Source organism: Saccopteryx bilineata, chromosome 4 (assembly GCF_036850765.1).
Source record: "Saccopteryx bilineata isolate mSacBil1 chromosome 4, mSacBil1_pri_phased_curated, whole genome shotgun sequence".
NCBI lineage: Eukaryota > Metazoa > Chordata > Mammalia > Chiroptera > Emballonuridae > Saccopteryx > Saccopteryx bilineata.
This window is the reverse complement of record NC_089493.1, coordinates 51,868,720-51,889,942: the sequence shown is the minus strand read 5'-3', so window position 1 is coordinate 51,889,942 and position 21,223 is coordinate 51,868,720. Positions and strand designations below refer to the sequence as shown.

General features: G+C 39.0%; 1 protein-coding gene across 7 annotated transcripts in view; it reads left to right on the top strand.

Moving 5' to 3' along the window:
- The window catches only part of MAP2K5 (mitogen-activated protein kinase kinase 5), a 288,637-nt gene that overhangs the window by 140,947 nt on the left and 126,467 nt on the right, over positions 1-21,223 (top strand). The window lies entirely within an intron of this gene.

Here is a 21,223-nt window from a genome sequence, read left to right as displayed (position 1 = left end):
TCTTGGCCACTGTGAATAATGCTGCAATGAACATGGGGGTGCATGTGCTTTATGTACTGATGTTTTTGAATTTTGGGGGCAGATACCCAGTAGAAGGATTTTGGGGTCATAATGATAATTCTATTCTTAATTTTTTGAGGAACCACCATACTTTCTTCCATAACAGTTGTACTAATTTGCATTCCTACCAGCAGTTAATGAGAGTTCCTTTCTCTCCACAGCCTCTCCAACATTTGCTATTACCTGTCTTGTTGATAATAGCCAATCTAACAGGTGTGAGGTGGTATCTCATTGTAGTTTTGATTTGCATTTCTTGCATAGCTAGTGAAGATGAGCATCTTTCATATATCTGTTGACCATTTGTGTGTCCTCTTGGGAGAAGTGTTTGTTCAGGTCCTCCATATTTTAATTGTATTGTTTGCTTCTTTGTTGCTGACCTTAGTGAGTTCTTTGTATATTTTGGATATTAACCCCTTATTGGAGCTGTTTGCAAATATCATCTCCCATTTAGTTGGCTGCCTATTGGTTTTGTTGTCAGTTTCTTTTGCTGTGCAGAAGCTTTTTAGTTTGATATAGTCCCATTCATTTGTTTTTGCCTTTGGGGTCAAATTCATAAGTTGTTCTCTATGGCCAAGGTCCATGAGCTTAGAATTTATGTTTTCTTCTGTGTAATTTATAGTTTCAGATCTTATATTTAGGTCTTTGATCCATTTTTGAATTAATTTTTGTGTAGGGGGGCAAACTAGTCAAGTTTCGTTTTTTTGCATGAGGCCTTCCAGTTTTCCTAGCATCATTTATTGAAGAGGCTTTCTTTTCTCTGTTATGTGTTTTTGGCTCCTTTGTCAAAGATGATTTGTCATATGTATGTGGTTTTAGTTCCGGGCTCTCTATCCTATTCCATTGGTATGTATGTCCGTTTTTCTACCAGTACCTTGCTGTTTTGATTATCATGGCTCTATAGTATAATTTAAAGTCAGATAGTGTGATACCTCCAGCTTCATTCTTTTTCCTTACAATTGCTTTGGCTATTTGGGGTTTTTTATGGTTCCATATAAAACTTTTGTTCTATTTCTTTAAAAAATGATATAGGGATTTTAATGTAAATTGCATTAAATTTGTACATTGTTTTGGGTAATATGGCCATTTTAACTATGTTGATTCTTCCAGTCCATGAACATGGAATATTTTTTCATTTCATTGTGTCTTTTTTCAATTTCTTTCAGTAATGTTGTGTAGTTCTCAGTATATAGGCCCTCACATTCTTTGGTAAGTTTATTCCTAGGTATTTTTGTGGTTGTTGTTGCAATTGTAAAAGCAATTGTTTTTTGAGTTCATTTTCCAAAGTTTCATTGTTAGCATATAGAAAAGCAATAGACTTTTGTATATTGATTTTGTATCCTGCAACTTTCCTGTATTGGTTTATTGTTTTTAATAGCTTTTTGGTAGAGTTCTTGGGGTTTTCTATATACAGGATTATGATTATGTCATCTGCAAAAAGTGATACCTTCTTTCCCATTATAGATGCCTTTTATTTCTTTTTCTTGCCTGATCACTCTGGCTAAAACTTCCAGAACTATGTTGAATAAGAGTGGAGAGAGTGGCTAGCCTTGTCTTGTTGCTGATTTTAGAGGAAAAGCCTTCATTTTTTTTACCATTTAGTATGATATTAGCTGATAGTTTGTAATATATGGCCTTTACTAAATAGACCTATAATCAGGAAGGAAATAGAAACAACTATCAAAAACCTCCCAAGAAATAAAAGTCCAGGACCAGATGGCTACACTGGTAAATTCTACCAAATATTCAAAGAAGATTTGGTACCTGTCCTTCTCAAAGTCTTCCAAAAAATAGAAGAAGCAGCAACACTCCCCTACACATTTTATGAGGCCAACATAACCCTCATACCAAAACCTGGCAAAGACAACACAAAAAAAGAAAAGTACAGACCAATATCTCTAATGAATACAAATGTAAAAATCCTAAACAAAATACTAGCAAATTGAATTCAACAACACATTAAAAAAATAAGACATCACAATCAATGGGGATTCATTCCAGGAGCACAAGGATGGTTCAACATATGGAAATCGATCAATGTAATATACCACATAAACAAAACAATGAAAATCATATGATCCTATCAATAGATGCAGAAAAGGCATTCAATAAGATATAACATCCGTTTTATGTTTAAAACATTCAATGAAATTATGAATAGAAGGAAATGTTCTATATCTTGATTTTGGTGTTGGTTCTACAAGTGCACATTGTTAGACCACATAGACCTGGACACCTCAAAAGGGTGAAAAAGAAAGCGAGACAGGGTGGCCGGAGAGAAACAAACTTAAAAGTTGCTGTTATCACTGGCCAGCAACTTGGAGCATCTGGAATTGCACAAATTTTTCTTTCCTTAGTTTAGCTATATTTTCCTCAGATATTATTAAAGAACAGCAGAGACACAAACACTGACTTGGCATGACTTGGACAAATCAAAAAGCTCAGTTTCTAAGGAGGAATAAAGCTTTATTTGAATTTCCAATTTAGTCCCACTGACTCTGACTGTCTCGTTGTGTGACTCTGGAAAAGCAGCTCATCACTGCTGTCTGGGCTTCAGTTTCCTCATATACAATAAGGGAAAGCTAGAAGGTCACTCAGCTTCCTGTAAGCACCAGGATTCTGGACCATGTGACTTGTGACTAAAGGCAGTATGGCCTGTTGACAGGGGAAGAGAACAGGACAAATCAGGGAGGCATATGGGAGAATAAAGAAAAAGAATGAGAATAATAATGAAAATAGTATTTATTATGCATCTACTCTGTACCAGGTACTGTTCTAAGTGCCTAACATGTATGAACTATTTTGTATCGCTTCAAAGTGGGGAACTCTGGGGAATAGGAAATGCTTTAGAACTGTGGACCAGAGACTGCAGTGTAAACAAATTGAGAATTAAAGCAGTGTGATCTGGCCGAGGAAATGGTGGTTTTCTAAAGACCCATGTAATCAAATCAAGAAACTTTTTTTTTTTTTTTTATAGAGACAGAGAGAGAGTCAGAGAGAGGGATAGACAGGGACAGACAGACAGGAATGGAGAGAGATGAGAAGCATCAATCATCAGTTTTTCGTTGCGCGTTGCGACACCTTAGTTGTTCATTGATTGCTTTCTCATATGTGCCTTGACCGTGGACCTTCAGTAGACCAAGTAACCCCTTGCTCGAGCCAGCGACCTTGGGTCCAAGCTGGTGAGCTTTTGCTCAAACCAGATGAGCCCGCGCTCAAGCTGGTGACCTCTGGGTCTTGAACCTGGGTCCTTCTGCATCCCAGTCCAACGCTCTATCCCACTGCGCCACCGCCTGGTCAGGCAAATCAAGAAACATTTTTAAGGGGAAAGGGTTTTTAAGCTATAAAGTATACTGAAAATTAAGTTTTATCATTAACAAAAAATTATAAAAGGGACATGTAGAATCATAACTTAGATGGAAAGCAAAGGCACTCTTTTTAAAAAATATTTTTATTTTGAAATGATTGTAGATCCACAGAAAGTTGCCTCAGAAAGGTACAAGAAGGTCCCTGTGCAAGGGCATCCTTTTTCTTTTTAATGTTATTTTTTTTATTTATTAATTTTTAGAGAGGGAGAAAGAGAAGCAGGGAGGAGCAGGAAGCATCAACTCCCATATGTGCCTTGACTAGGCAAGCCCAGGGTTTCGAACCGGCGGCTTTAGCATTTCAGGTTGACGCTTTACCACTGTGCCACCACAGGTCAGGTGGCATCCTTTTTAAGGAAGGAATTTGGAAGAAAATTGGAGACTGATAATCCAAAAGAGTATAGGCAGATAAATAAATGTTACATATATTTAATGATACCTTTTAAATGAGGTCAGTGGAAATTTTAAGATTCAAAAAAGTTACAAGAATATTTATATTATGTCCCCAAATTATTATATTTATTAAATGAGAGAAAAGGAATGATATGGTAGAAGTGAAACCTTTGACTTAGGAAAGAAATTTTGATGTCAAGATGATAGTGTTAAAAGGCTATCTTAATGCAGTGATTTTCAACTGCTGATCCATACACCAGTGCCAATCTGCCAAAAATATCATGCTGGCTCTCGAAGAGTTAATCACCCTGATGTTGTATGAAGATTATATAGGATCTCAGACCTGCACAGGTGCACAGATCAGTGGTTAAAAACTACTGCCTTACTGTATGTTAAAAGTTGGGATTGGTGGAAAAAATAAATCAGGGAATGAGTGATCAATCATTTGCTGGATAAAGTGATTCTTTAGGGAGAGCATTGTTAGAAAGCATTGCTCTCAACAGAAAAGTAACCTGATTAATTTTAAGTAACTGTGAAAGAAATATAATGTGCACAAAACTTTTATAACCTCTCCTGCAAAGATTTACCTAGTTTGTGCTATGCATAGGTTATAGCAGGGGTCTCAAACTCGCGGCCCGTGGGCCGCGAGTTTGAGACCCCTGGGTTATAGTGAGTTTTGAAATAAAATAGCCTTAGCCACATTTTTGCTATCTGGAGCATCAGACACAGTTTTTAATCTTTTTTTTTTTAACTTTATTCGTTTTAGAGAGGAGAGAAGGGAGGGGGAGGTAAGGAGCAGGAAGCATCAACTCCCATATGTGCCTTGACCAGACAAGTGCAGGGTTTTGAACCAGCCACCTCAGCATTCAATAGGTCAGGCCAGACAGTTTTTTAAAAGAACAAGATAGTGTTTGAGCAACCCAAGTCATTTTGAAAGGAATAATCCCAGTTGGTTTTATGTTGCAGCATGAGAGAGCTGAGATGTGGGGGCTCCTTTCCTGGGCCTTGTGGCTGCCTTGTCAAATTTGTCTGGAGGGGGACATTTATGTCAAGCAGGTGCTAGTGGTAGAACAATTACACCTTGGCTCCTGTTTTCACATTCTTTACTGTCCTTTAATTGTAAATATTAATCACATGCCAGTACGTAGGAGATCATCACTTATGAACATTTGTGTTTTTGAAAAAAAAATAGGCTTAGCCCATTAACTGATATAAATAAACTCGTCTAATGGCTCTGGGTTGTTGGTTTTTCTCCAGCTCTGACTCCACACAAATGAACGTCTCTGGAAATAAAGCCTCCTTCCCGCGTTGGTCATTCATTCTCTGCCTCGGGTAATCACTGGGGATTTCTGTATTGGCGGTAATGATTTTCAAAAGACAATAAAACCCATATCGCATTACTTAACAGTGTTCTTTTAAAGAATATGTGTAGGATATATAAAGAATTCTCAAAACTAAACAGTAAAAAAAAAAATTCAATGAGAAAATAAGCAAAAGACACGAAGACACATTCCATGGAAGAGGACATACAAATGGCAGATAAACACATGAAAGGATTTTAAGCATCATTAACCATTAAGGAAATGCAAATTAAAACCAAAGGAGATATTACTATACACACCTATCAGCATGGCTAAAATAAAACCAGCAACATCAAATGCTGGCAAGAATGCAGAGAAATTAGATTACTAGTACATTTTTGATAGGACTATAAAATGATACAGTCCCAATGAAAAACAATTTGTCATTTCTTAAAACTCTAAGCACACAGCCTGACCAGTGGTGACACAGTGGATAGAGCGTTAACCGGGGATGCTGAGGTCTCAGGTTCAAAACCCCAAGGTCACCAGGTTGAGCACAGAGTCATGCAGCTTGAGCATAGGCTTGCCAGCTTGAGCACAGGGTCTCTGGCGTAAGTGTGGGATCATCAACATGACCCCATGGTTTCTGGCTTGAGCCAGGTCATTGGCTTGAAGCCCAAGATCACCGGCTTGAACCAAGGGGTCTCTCGCTCAGCTTGAGCCCCCAGTCAAGGCACATATGAGAAAGCAATCAATGAACAACTAAGGTGCCACAACTATGAGTTTGTGCTTCTCCTCTTTTTCTCTGGCTCTTTCTTTTTCTCTCTCTCACTAAAAAAAAAAGAAAAGAAATAAAAAAGAAAAAAATAATCTAAGCATGCAACTACCATACGAGTACATAGCATTTGTACTCGTGGGCATTTATCCCTGAAAAATAAACACTAGGTTTACACAAAAACTGTACATGAATGTTTATGGCAGCTTTATTCATAATAACCCAAAACTCAGATGTCCTTTAATGAGTAAATGGTTAAATAAGCTGTGGTACATTCATGCTATATAATACTACTCAGCAATAAAAGGAAGGCACTATTGATAACATAACCTGGATGAATCTCCAGAGAATTATGCTGAGTGAAAAAAGCCCGTCACAAAAGGTTACATAGTATATGGTTTCATCTTTATAACATTCCTGAAATGAGATAAAATTATAGAAATGGAGAGCAAATTAGTGTTTTCCAGGAGCTAATGAGAGGTTGAAGGGTGGGAGGGAAGTGGGTGTGACTATGAGAAGGCATATGGTAATAGACACAATCTCTTTTTTGACTGTATGAGTGTCAATACACTGTGATAGATTGTGATATTGTACTATATATAGTTTTACAAGATGCTGCCATTGGGAGGAAGTGGATAGAAGGTATACAGGATGTCTATATTATTTCTTACAACTTCATGTGAGTCTACAGTTTACCTAAAAAAAACACCCTTAATTAAAAAAAAAAATGTGGCCCTGTCCAGTTGACTCAGTGGTAGAGCATCAGCCTGGCGTGTGGATGTCCCAGGTTCAGTTCCCAGTCATGGTACACAGGAAAGGTGACAATCTGCTTCCTCACCTTTCTCCCTCCCCCTTTTCTCTGTCTTTCTCACTCTCTCTCTCTCTTTCTCTCTCTCTCTCTCTCTTCCTCTCCTGCAGTCATGGCTCAACTGATTTAAGTGCATTGGCCCGGGGCACTGAGTATGAACATGTGGAACCTCTGCCTCAGGCACTAAAAATAGCTCAGTTGCTAGCATGGCCACAGATGGGCAGATCATTGGCCCCAGACAGGGGTTGCAGGTGGATACCAGTCGGGGTGTGTGGGAGTCTGTCTATCTTCCCTGCTTTCACTTAGAAAAAGAAGAAAAAACAATTTTTTAAAAAATGTGTCATCTCTCTATAGTTGTCTATACTCTAATCAGGAAGGGTTATCCTGGACTTTGTTTTTCTTTCCCCCTGCATCTGTAATAGGATTTATCATAAACAGTCATCTCTTTTAGGAAATCTCTAAGATAATGAGGAACCCACGGGAATTACCATGCAAGCCGCCTGCTCTCTTTATTCTGAATATGAGTATCAGTGAAAGCCTTAGAGGAGAAAGTAAAAAAGAGGTCATGTGCTATACAGGAAAGGAATATAAATGGGAGAGGGTAGTTAGTTCCCCTGTAACTTCCCCTAAGATCCTCTGCCTTGCTGGGTATTGGGATTTAAAGCATATCATGTGATCATTGTGTGTCTGACTCACAGGTCTTTATGGTACCCTGAAGTGAGCCCCTCACCTTCTTGGTGACCCCCTGTCCAACCACCTACCAAGTTGCACTCTGTATGTGGTCTGATATATGTTTGATTCACCAAACCCCACAGGTAGCTCTGATTGTAGTTTTGTCTCTTAAGCAAACCTTGAGTTTAGGAGCTCATCAGAGGGAGGAGAACAGCTGTATGAGGGGTCATTTCTGTTGATAGAGGTTGGAGGCCACAGTCCATTTATGACACTAATTGTATGCCAAATGCATATTTTTTTGTAGATTAATTGAAAGTCATCCTTTGTTCTTCTTTCTAGTAGTAAAGTAAGATATTTATGCTTAGATAGAACACTCTGCCAAGAATGTTTAATAGTTAGAAGACCTCTGCGTCTGTCCCTTTTTCCTAAGGTTTAAGGTGATCAGCACCATGGGAATCCAATCCATTCTTTTGCTGTTGGAGGATTGAATTCCTTCTGGATTGGGTGCAATAATTATTGTTACTATCATTCATTGAGTGCCTTCTGTGGATTACTGCGTTAGCTCTTTTGTATATGTTATTTAAACCTCATGGTAACCTTGCAAAGAAGGTATCATTGTATCCCCATTTTTAGACGAGAAAACTAAGCTCAAAAAGAATTTTAAAAATTAAGTCTTAAGAAAGGTAGTAAGTGGTTGGTAGGTAAGAGCTCTAATTTTAGGGTCAACAGCCCCAGGTTTAAGTGCTGTCCCTGCTTCTTAATTGAACTCAGCTATATGACCTTGGGTTAGTTCTTTAAACTCCTTGAGTTCATAGTACTGTATCTGGCATATAATAGCTATTGTTATAATTCAGGTAACTGCTTCTCAGGAGAAGCAGCAAGAGATTGAGAGAATAGTTAGAACCTTCCCCAAACTTCTCTTCTATACCTACATTTCTGTGCACAGTAGAAAAATCTAAAACATGTAAGGATCAACCAGCTCTTCAATGCCAAAGCAAGAATAATAATCCATCCCATAAATTCAGATGAGATTAATCTCATAAATATAATGGAGTTTGTTAAGGCATAAGAGTTAGAATTGGTGACTGCAGCTATGTGGCCTTGGGCACCTAATTTTATTAATATATGATTCTTGACATATTATCTTATAAAATGGGTTTAAGAGTATCCATCAACGGTTCTAATGAGAATTAAATGAGATGATGCATGCGATAACAATGCATTTAGCCCAGTGCTTGGCGCATAGCAAGTGCCAAAGAAGTGTTATCTGCTATAATTTTCATTATTTCTTTAGAACAGTTTGCCTGAGTTGGTCTTCAGGGCATGCTGCTCCAAGTCAAGTCTACAATCAAAATGTATCTTAAATTTATTTGTGCATTTAATGTAGTATTCCATTGGGGGTTTTTTTTCTTTACTTTTTCACTGGAAAGCTTTTATAGTCAGTAGGAGTTTTAAATTGGTGATATCTTCGACCCAAGGAAGTAGATTGTTCCAGAGCTGAGGCAGAACATAGGTTCCTCTGACTCCCAGTAACTTGTAAGGAAACCTAATGTTTCCCTGCACAGGCCAGACTTGAGTAGAAATCTAAGATACCCCACATTAGAAGGGAACCTCTTTTACTTACAGTGAAAGGACTGAGGGAAGGCAGAATTGAGGAGCCCAGGCCTTTTTGCCCTTGGTAGTAGCCTTGAAAACGCTGTATGTTTCCTGCCTTTATCATTCATGAAGGAGAAAGCCATGTTTGTTGCCTCCATTCTCAACTGAATCCTGGGACTCTAGATAATAACAGCTATTTAGGATGGCTAATTATGCCACTTAATTTTATTTAAGGCTTTTGCAAGAATATTTGGATGACCTACCCTTTATTATGTAATGGAATGATTAGACTACTTTTATATTGCATTGTGGTTTTCTCTTAAATGTGTTCCTGTTGTGCACAGATGAATTTGTAATGCAGAATGTCAGCATAGTCTATATTTAATTGTACCTGCTGTTCTCATTCATTAGAATGCAGTCCCCAAGAAATAACTAGATAGATATATTAGTTGTTGTCTTTTCATAAGATAATTAAGCATAATGAAAGAAGGTTGCTAAAGCACCCTGGCACAGTGCTAGGAGAGATTGCTAAGAGCGGGGACCTGCTAATGTGTCCTCTGGCTCCTGGTAAGCAGTGGCTTTCTGGCATTCAAGCAAAACAGTGTAATTACTGTAGAGAGGGAAAAAGTTGAAGAGAAGTTTATTTCTGCTTCCTAAGAATTGTACCATGCCTCTTCCTAAAAAGCATTCAATGTGGCTTACACATGAAAGCACAAAACAAATGAAATATTTTAAGTGTAATACAAAACGAAGAACAAAAGGGAACCAAAGTGGAAGATGTCACCAGCGCCTGATACAAGTAGATCACAGCAAAAAAGGTAATCCTCAATTTGCATGGTTCCCCTTTCCTGACAGGAAAAAGCATATAGTACCATGTACAAAGTTACAGTTTTCTTTGGAACTAAACTTACCAGGAAATTGACATATAGGTCCTTATACAAAGCACATTGGGTAACTCCATCTGGAGTTTTGTGAAAGCTTTTATTTATCTGTTTTGAACAGCCCCCTGGGCACCCAGCCATATCTGAACCCAGGATTGTGTTGGGGGAGGGGTTCGGGCAGTGGGCAGAGGAGTCTTTTGTGAAGAGCTGGCTCTGGCCTTTATTAGTGAGCTTCAGCTTGATGCTGTTTATTTGGATTGTTTAATGGCTAATTGATGCAGCGTGTGTGAAGATACAGTTTCCTGCATGAGGCAGTTATGGGTGGCGACATGGGTTGTCTCAACATGATACCAATTTCCACAGTCAATTTGGTCAATTCAGTGAAAAAAAGAAAAAGAAAAAAAGAATCAGTCTAGCCTGAAAATCAGTCAGCAGTTATGGGAGGTTATTGAGGCATCTAGACGGCTTGACAAGATTTTTCATGTTTGAATCAGTTGCTTTTGTACTTTGTGTACATAGCCTTAGTCGTTTGGGGAAATAATCTTAAAAACACAGAAGTGACATTTTCAAATGTCTTTCTTTAAATATTTATACTTATAATTAGGCCTTCCATTGTATGTCAGTTTTGAGAGGCAGTAACCATTTTACCATTGATATGTAATGTGGGATCAGTGTAATTAATTGAGGTTCCATATTTTGTTATAGAATAGGAAAGCCACCACAGCGATCACAAAGCACCTGGAAAACTATGAAGAAGTTAAATTGTGTTTGAGGCTGATTTTTTTTTTTGGAAGATTTATTGATACGTAACTAACATAAAATTCATCCATTTTTAAGTGAGCAATTTAAGGATTTTTAGTAAGTTATAGAATTGTACAACAATCATTATAATGCATTTTAGAACATTTTTCATCGCCCCAATAAACAGCCCTCATGCCGATTTGCAGTCACTTTCTGTTCCCAGACCTAACCTTAGGGACTGCTAATCTATTTTTTGACTTTATGGATTTGTTTTTCCTAAGACTTTTTTTTATAAGTGAAATCAAACAATATAAAATCTTTTTAATCTCATTTTTTTACATAGCATAATGTCTGAGTTCATCTATGTTGTAGCATGTGTCAACAGTTCATCTCTTTTTTTCAAAAATTTTTTTACTGAGGTGTAATCGATATACAACAGCATATTCATTTCAGGTATACAACATGATGATTTGATATTTGTATATATTACAAAATGGTCACCGCAGTAAGGCTAGTTAACATCCATCACATAGAGAATTTTTTTTCTTGCCATGAGAACTTTTAAGATTTACTACCTTAGTAATTTTCAGATACGTAATATTATTAACTACAGTTACCATGCTGTACACCAGTGGTTTCAACCACCATCTGTAGACTGGTGCTGGTCCAGAAATTTCTTGCCAGTCTGTGAGATAGTTAACCACCCTGATGTTGTAGGAAGATTGCAGACCCAATGATTATAGACTCTATAATGGCATACTACTCATATAGACTCTTCCATTGCTATCTGGGGTCTCTTGTGGTCCCATACAGGTTAGTACCCTGTTTCCCCGAAAATAAGACATCCCTCTAAAATAAGACCTAGTGCAATTTTTTTCAAGCTTAGAAATATAAGGCCTCCCCTGAAAATAAGACCTAGCGTGTCTTTAGGAGCAAAAATTAATATGACACTGTCTTATTTTGGGGGAAACAAGGTATTATTTGTTTTATTTCTGTGACAAATTACATTGGAATTTTGATAGGGATTGCATTGAATCTACAGATTGCTTTGAGTAGTACGGACTTTTTTCTTTTTTTTTTAGTGAGAGCAACAGAAACAGACAGAGGGACAGATAGGACAGACAAGAAGAGAGATGAGAAGCATCAGTTTTTCGTTGTGGCACCTTATTTGTTCATTGATTGCTTTCTCATATGTGCCTTGATGGGGTGGGGGAGCTCCAGCAGAGCGAGTGACCACTTGCTTAAGCCAGTGACCTTGGGCTTCAAGCCAGCGACCCTTGGGCTCAAGCCAGTGACCATGGGGTCATGTCTGTGATCCCATGCTCAAGCCGGATTAGCCTGAGCTCAAGCTGGGAACCTCAGAGTTTTGAACCTGGGTTGTCTGCGTTGCAGGCTGATACTCTATCCACTGCACCACTACTAGCTAGTATGGACGTTTTTAACAATGTTAATTCTTTCAGTCAGTGAGCACAGACTGTCTTTACATTTATTTGTGTTTTTAATCTCTTTTATCAGTTTCTAATACTTTTCATTTCATTTTACAGGTCTTTCATTTTCCTTGGTAAAATTTATTCCTAGGTATTGTATTCTTTTTGACACAATTGTAAATGGTACTTTAAAAATTACTTTCTGGGCCCTGGCCGGTTGGCTTAGTGGTAGAGCATTGGTCCAGCATGTGGAAGTCCCGGGATTTTTTGTTTGTTTGTTTGTTTGTTTTTTAGATTTTATTTATTCATTTTAGAGAGTGGAGACAAAGAGAGAGAGAAAGGGGGAGGAGTAGAATGCATCAACTCCCATATGTGCCTTGACTAGGCAAACCTAGGGTTTTAAACTGGTGACCTCAGCATTCCAGGTCGACACTTTACCCACTGTGCCACCACAGGTCAGGCAAAGTCCGGGGTTTGATTCTTGGTCAGGGCACACAGGAGAAGCGCCCATCTACTTCTCCACCCTTCCCCCTCTCTTTCCTCTCTATCTCTCTCTTCCCCTCCCGCAGCCCAGGCTCCATAGGAGCACGTTGGCCCCAGGCGCTGAGAATGGCTCCATGGCCTCTGCCTCAGGCACTAGAATGGCTCTGGCCACAACAGAGCAACACCCCAGATGGGCAGAGCATCGTCCTCTGGTGGGCATGCTGGATGGATCCTGGTCGGGCGCATGCAGGAGTCTGTCTGACTGCCTCCCCACTTCTAACTTCAGAAAAATACCCCCCCAAATTACTCTTTCTGATAGTTTGTGTTTAGTATCTACAAGTGCAACAGATTCTGTATATTGATTTTGTATTTTGCAGCTTGACTGAATTTATTTATTAGTTCTGACAGTTCTTTTGCAGTCTTTGGGTTTTTTTTAATATAATATACTGCTCACAAAAATTAGGGGATATTTCAAAATGAATATGAAGCTATAAAATATCCTTTAATTTTTGTGAGCAGTGTATCCTGTCATCTGCAAATAAGTGACAGTTCTACTTCTTCATTTTCAATTTGGATCTTTTATTTTTCTTTCTTGCCTAATTGCTCTGCCAAGGATTTCCATACTGTGTTAAGTGAAAGTGAGTGTCCTTGTCTTGTTCATGATCTTGGAGGAAAAGCTTTCAGTTTTTCACTGAGTATGAGGTTACCTGTGGACTTCTATACATGACCTTGATTGTGTTGAAATATGTTCCCTCTATACTCACTTTATTGAGAGTTTTTATCATAAATGAATGTTGCATTTTGTCAAATGCTTTTCCTGCATCTTCAATTAAGATGATCATATAATTTTTATCTTTCATTTTGTTAATGTAGTATATCACATTGACTGACTTGTGGATGTTGAACCATCCTTATGTCCTTGGAATAAATCCCTTTTGATCATGGTATATAATCCTTTTAATGTATTGTTGAATTCAATTTGCTAATATTTTGTTGAGGATTTTTGCATCTGTGTTCATCAGTGATATTGACCTATAATTTTCTTTTGTTGGTATCCTTGGCTGGTTTTAGTATTAGGGTAATGCTAGCTTCGTAAAATAGAAGTGTTTGGAAGTATTTTCTGTTCTGTTTTTTTGGAAGAGCTTGAGAGAGATTAGTATTAATTCTTCTTTGAAAGTTTGGTAGAATTCACTAGTTGATGCTGTTAGGCCATGGACTTTTGTTTGTAGGGAGGTTTTAAATTACTAATTCAATCTCCTAACTAAAAATTAGTGTGTTCAGATTTTCTTTTATTCATGTTTCATTCTTGGAAGGTTATATGTTTCTAGGAATTTATCTATTTCTTCTAGATTTTTTATTTTGTTGGCAAATAACCTTGTTTTAGTCTCTTATGATCCTTTGTATTTCTGTGGTATCAGTTGTAACATCTCTTTCCTTTTTTTGTTTGTTTTTTCTATTTTTTCCAAAGTGAGAAGCGGTGGCGGGGTGGGGGGGGGGTCAGACAGACTCCCACGTGTGCCCTACAGGAATCCGCCCGGCATGCCCACCAGGGGGCAATGCTCAGCCCCTCTGGGGTGTTTCTTTGCTGCATTCGGAGCTGTTCTAGCACCTGAGGCAGAGGCCATAGTGCCATCCTCAGCACCCAGGCCAACTTTGCTCCAATGGAGCCTTGGCTGCGGGAGGGGTAGAGAGAGAAAGAAAGGAGAGGAGGAAGGGTGGAGAAGCAGATGGGCGCTTCTCCTGTGTGCCTTGGCTGAGAATTGAACCCAGGACTTCCATGCGCCGGGCCGATGTTCTACCTCTGAGCCAACCAGCCAGAGCTGTAATATCTCTTTCCTCTATGATTTATTTGTGTGCCCTCTCTTTTCTGTTAGTAAGCCTAGCTAAAGGTTTTTCAATTTTGTTAACCTTTTCCAAGAACCTGCTCTTGGTTTTACTGGCCATTTTCTATTGTCTTTTTCATCTCTATTTCATTTATTTCTGCTCTAATCTTTGTTACTTTCTTCCTTCTACTAAATTTTGGTTTTGTTCTTCTTTTTCTAGTTTCTTAAGGTAAAAAGTTAGATTGTTTAAGGGTTTTTATGTTTTGGTTTGGGGTTTTCTGTTTGTCTAGTTTCTTTACTTTGCCTCTTGAGATAGGCATTTATGCTATGAACTTCCCTCTGAGAATTGCTTTTGCTGCATCTCATAAGTTTTGGAGTGTTATATTTCCATTTTTATTTATCTCAAGTATTTTATTTCACTTTTTATTTCTTCATGGACTTATTAGTTGCATGTTGTTTAGTCTCCACATATTTGTGAATTTTTAATTTTCTTGTAATTTATGTATAGTTTCATGCTATTGGGAAAAGATACTTGATATGATTTGTCTTCTCTCATTTGTTAAGGCTTGTTTTGTGGCCTAACATATCTACCCTGGAGAATGTTCTGTGTGTACTTGAAAAGTGTGTGTATTCTGTTGCTTTTTAATGGAATGCTCTTTGTATATCTGTTAAGTCCACCTGGTCTGATGGGTCAATAAAGCCGACATTTTCTTATTTTCTGTGTGGATGATGATCTATTTATTGATGTAAGTGAGGTATTAAAGTTCCACGCTATTATTGTAGTGCTATCTGTTTCACCCTTTAGGTCTGTTAATACTTACTTTATATATTTAGGTGCTTCTGTTTTGGGTGCATAAATATTTTCAAATATTATATCTTCAAATATTATTTCCCCTTGTTGGATTGATCTCTCTACAAATATCAGTGGGCTTTTATTTCAGTCTTTCTATTTCTCTGTATTGTGGAATATTAGTCTATTATATGGATATATCATATTTTGTCCATCTACTTACTGGTAGAAGGACATTTGGATTATCTCCAGATTGGAGCTATTATGAATAATACTGCTATTTATATACAAGTCTATTTGGTTTTACATTTTCATTTCTCTTGAGTAGCTACTTGGAGGTTGTTAACATCTTTCTTTAAATATATATAATCACAGTAAATCAGGCTATCTAGTACACAATCATTTTTGCGAAGAAAGAACCATTTGCCATTGTTAAATAGTATGTGATCAGTGTATTGAACTGATATTACATACTTTGTTAAAGATAGAATAGGTAAGTGATGACTAAGGTTGATTTTTATTTAGTTACAGGCTCCTTTAGTAAACCTATTATCTTCTGCATGTCACAAGACCCTATTTGTAAGTTCTTTTATTCTTTCCACTCCTTGATATTTTTCTAATAATCTTCTAAGCATTTCAGATTATTCAAGATAACTGCATCATAACTACCTGTTATCTATGTGGGCTGTCACTGCTCACATATCCGTATTCACATCATCATTAAAAAATTCAGCTTACTGTGAAATCTCAACAAAGGAGTGGCAAAATATTGTGACAGTAGACACATGTTAGGATTAACATTCTGGAAGAAGCCTGCCTTCAGGTAGGGCTCATATAGTGCAAGTGAATTTTATTTAGCATAGTAAGTGATCCACATGCTGCCTTTGTAGGGTAAGAGTCACTGTCATGACTAGGTCTACAAAACATGTAGCTTCCAGTATACATAGTACATTTAAGAGTACAGAATGCTTTTTCTGTTCATTTTATTCATTCAACAACTCATTGAGTTCCAGCTCTGTGACCGGCACTGCTAAGTATAGTGTCTCACTTAATTCTCGTAACAACGTTGTCATTGTACACAGGTCAAGTGTTACCCTTCACCTTGGTGACACACACACACACTTTCCATATCGCTTTTGCTTTCTCTGAGAGGGTCTGACCAACAGGAATTTATTCTGATCCTATAAAAAGTCTCTGTGCATAAAATGCTTGAATTTTTTTCTAAAAGGAGATAAATATGTAATATTAAAAACAGGTTACTTTGCACTGTCCCTTTATCTCACTTTCTCCAACATGATACTGACCTCTTGGCCAGGATAGATTAAAATCACACCTCAAATTAGGGAACATCAAAACATGATATTTCATATGTAATACAAAGGACATTAGAGTTAATTTGGTTTTTCACTGTAGGCTTATGTTTTATATTAGACAAAGCTTACTTCTTTTTGTCATATGAAAGGAACTTGTAATTCCAGGATTCTACACACCTCATTTGTATTTTCTTTGAGAAAATGTCCTAGTTAAAATCAATGCCTTAGCATTCATTTAAGCTCCCTTGCCTTCAATAAAACTAATTGATAAACCCTAATAATTAATGGCCTGATTAAAGCAAAATGACTTACATCTGCCCTGATGATTGCCATTTATAATCAGCCACTTTAATGACTCATCTTTTCTGCGGTTTGCTTACAGAAGAAAGGCTACAGTGTTTTTAAGTGAGCTGAATGGAAAGCTTGTATGCCTTCAGTTGTTCGTTTTCTGTATATTGAGATTGCATTAAAATAAGGATAAATGTAACTATCTCCTTAAGAGTAATCTTTCTACCTTTTGTGTTGTGCTGTTGTCTATCGCTTTGAAAACAAACACCCCAAAAAGAAAATAATTAAATTATTTCAATATTCCTAGAGCTATTTTGAAAGTTGTAGTATGTGTATGTTTTAAACAAAAACTTGAAAGTGGTAAGTTCAATGACTATGTACTAGAATTGTTTTTTTTTTTTTCTTTTTTTCTTTTTTGTATTTTTCTGAAGTGAGAAGCAGTGAGGCAGGGAGACAGACTCCTGCATGCGCCCGACCAGATCCACCTGGCATGCCCACCGGGGGTGATGCTCTGCCCATCTGGGGCATTGCTCCGTTGCAGCAGGAGCCATTCTAGTGCCTGAGGCGGAGGCCATAGAGCCATCCCCAGCATCCGGGCCAACTTTGCTCCAATGGAGCCTTGGCTGTGGGAGAGGAAGAAATAGACAGAGAGAAAGGAATGGGGAAAGTGTGGAGAAGCAGATGATCGCTTCTCCTGTGTGCCCTAGCTAGGAATCGAACCTGGGACTTCCACACGCTGGGCCAACGCTCTATCGCTGAGCTAGCTGGCCAGGGCTGGTAGGATTGTTTATATCAGGTATCAGGTGGGATATTTTATTTATTTAGTTAGTTAGTTTCCAAGTGAGAGGAGGGGAGATAGACAGACTTCCTCATGCACCCTGACCAGGCTCCACCAGGCGACCCTGTCTGGGTCTGGTGTTCTGACCATCTGAGGCCATGCTCACAACCAAGCTATTTTTTTAGTGCCTGAGATGGAGGCTCAATGAACCATCCTCAGCTCCTAGGACTGATGTGCTCGAACCAATCAAGTTACGGCTGCAGAAGGGGAAGAGAGAAATAGAGATATAGAAGGGGGAGGGGCGGAGGAGCAGATAGTTGCTTTTCCTGTGTACCCTGACTGGAATTGAACCCGGGATATCCATATGCTGAGTCAACACTCTACCACTGAGCCAGTCGCCCAGGGCCTCAGGTGTAATATTTTATTCAGATAAAGTGAAACTTAAATCACAGGCATGATCCTCATTCCAATATTGAACGACATTTCATGCCTGGCCAGTTCTTAGTGGTAGAGCATCCGCCTAATGTATGGATGTCCCAGGTTCAATTCCAGTTCAGACACACAGGAGAAGTGACCATCAGCTGCTCTATCCCTCCCCCTTCCTCTTTTCTCTCTCTGTTTCTCTCTTCCCTCCTACAGCCATGGCTTTGTTGGAGCAAGTTGGCCCTGGGCACTAAGGATAGCTCCTTGGCCTCACCTCAGGCACTAAAATAGGTCACTGTGCAATGGAACAACAGCCTGAGATGGGCAGAGCATCGTCCAGTAGGGGACTTACTTGGTGTATCCTGGATGGGACACATGTGGGAGTCTGTCTCCCTGCCTGTCCAATTCTCACTTAAGAAAAAAAAATAGACATTTCATTTGCTTAATATGCTGCCACATGAATTCAGGTCTAGCCTAACTATATAAAGTCTGAATATTATTTATATCCTGTCTATTTTGAAAAAGAATTTGAGGCATTTTACAATATTACGTTAAAAAAATGAACAAAAGATAAAAAACAAGATTATTAAGATAAAGAGATATTTCCACTTCTGCCTAGGAAGGAATCACTGCTATGGGACTTGCACTCCACCAAAAATAACTAAGAAACTGGACAAAATGTATGGAATACCTGTTTTCAGACATCAGATAACAAGCAGTACAGGACTATAAATCCTGAGAGAGGGAAAGTGATGACGTGAGCCTTATCATCATCCAAGCTCTCTGCTTGGAATCAACTTCTAGACTGCAGTATAGGGAGAGGGAACTCATACAGACCCCAAAGGTCTTACTAAAATGAAGAGACAGGACTTAGAGACCAAGAAGGCCAAAATGGCTGGAATTTATAGGGCCGAGTCCTACAAGAGGCAGGATCTATGCAGAAAAAGAGCTCAAGAAATTGTATAAAAACCTCCTTGATTTTTTGACTGGATACCAACCTATGGATTCATAGGATGAAATCTTACAAAGCTAGACAATGAACTATTATCGGGGAAAGAAAATTTGGGGGCAGCTATGAGCTACACCAGTGGTAGTCAACCTGGTCTCTACCGCCCAGTAGTGGGTGTTCCAGCTTTCATGGTGGGCGGTAGCAGAGCAACCAAAGTATAAATAAAAAGATAGATTTAACTATAGTAAGTTGTTTTATAAAGACTTATTCTGCCAAACTTAGCAAAAATCCAACATAAAGTACTTGGTAAGTAATTATTATTATGTGCTTTAACTTGCTGTAACTCTGCTTTTATAAATTTTATAAAGTAAAGTTACCTCCCTACTTTATAAATCAGCATTACTGTGGAACCGGTGGGCAGTTAGAAAATTTTACTACTAACAGATACAAAAGTGGGTGGTAGGTATAAAAAGGTTAATTACCCCTGAGCTAAACAATTTACAAAGCTTACACAGGTTGGGAATTTTTGAAACTCCAACCAACCATAGTAGAGAAACCTTGTTGGAGTACTCAAGAGAGCTTGTAGAAGGGGCGTGCTTTAATAGTGGAGCTAAGCTAGCCCTAAAGTAGGGGGTTACTTATAGGCTGTCTGTATAACAAAATAAGACTCAAAATGATCTGGCTATCTACAAGTAAGTTGACTACCTACCAGTATCAAGTCCAACACTCTTTAAAGCAGGGGTCTCAAACTCACGGCCCACGGCCCGCCGAACAATTTTGTGCGGCCCACAGACTAATCCACAGGTTTACTTAATTTTATCCAAAATTTTTTGAACTTTGTGGATTAGTCTGCGGGCCGCACAAAATTGTTCCGCGGGCCGCGAGTTTGAGACCCCTGCTTTAAAGGATGATAACAATATCTAGCACCCAACTTAAGATTTATAATATATGGCATTCAAATAAAAATTACTATGTGAGGAGAGAATTCTTCTTCTGATAATGGATGAAAGATTATAGCCAGGAGAAAATCAGTCAACAGAAATAAAAACCTCCCCCCTGCTGAGATAATGGACTTAGCAAAGAAGGACTTAAGAACAGTTACTATAAATATAAGTATACTCAAGGATTTCAAGGAAAACATGAGCATTACACAGAGAGTAATGGAAGACAAAGAAAAGAAGCTAGTGGAACATTTAAAAGTAAAAAGTAGGGCCCTGGCCGGTTGGCTCAGTGGTAGAGCGTCGGCCTAGCGTGCGGAGGACCCGGGTTCGATTCCCGGCCAGGGCACACAGGAGAAGCGCCCATTTGCTTCTCCACCCCTCCGCCGCGCTTTCCTCTCTGTCTCTCTCTTCCCCTCCCGCAGCCAAGGCTCCATTGGAGCAAAGATGGCCCGGGCGCTGGGGATGGCTCCTTGGCCTCTGCCCCAGGCGCTAGAGTGGCTCTGGTCGCAATATGGCGACGCCCAGGATGGGCAGAGCGTCGCCCCATGGTGGGCGTGCCGGGTGGATCCCGGTCGGGCGCATGCGGGAGTCTGTCTGACTGTCTCTCCCTGTTTCCAGCTTCAGAAAAATGAAAAGAAAGAAAAAAAAAAAAAAAAGTAGGCCCTGGCCGGTTGGCTCAGCGGTAGAGCGTCGGCCTGGCGTGCGGGGGACCCGGGTTCGATTCCAGTCAGGGCACATAGGAGAAGCACCCATTTGCTTCTCCAACCCCCCCTCCTTCCTCTCTGTCTCTCTCTTCCCCTCCCGCAGCCAAGGCTCCATTGGAGCAAAGATGGCCCGGGCGCTGGGGATGGCTCCTTGGCCTCTGCCCCAGGTGCTAGAGTGGCTCTGGTTGCGGCAGAGCGACGCCCCGGAGGGCCAGAGCATCGCCCCCTGGTGGGCAGAGCATGGCCGCTGGTGGGCGTGCTGGGTGGATCCCAGTCGGGAGCATGCGGGAGTCTGTCTCACTGTCTCTCCCCGTTTTCAGCTTCAGAAAGATACAAAAAAAAAAAAGTAAAAAGTAATTTTTAGGAAATAAAATTTTCACTTAATGGAATAAACAGATTAGATTCTACAGAAGAAACCATTAGTAACCTTGATGTTAGAATTAAAGAAATTATCCAAAATTACTACAAAGAAGACTGAAATAATTTAGCATAGTCTTAGAGACAGTATCTTTTGAGACAGTATCAAGAAGTCTAGGATCTATATGTAACTAGAATCTCAGAAATAAAGGACTGAGAAAAGGGACCAAAAAATAGTTTGATGAAAAAATGTCTCCTAGTTGTTGAAACCTGTAAATCTAAGAAACTCAACAAACCCTAACCAGGATAAACACAAAACTATACCAAAGCATATAAAAACAAAAATATTTTGCAAATG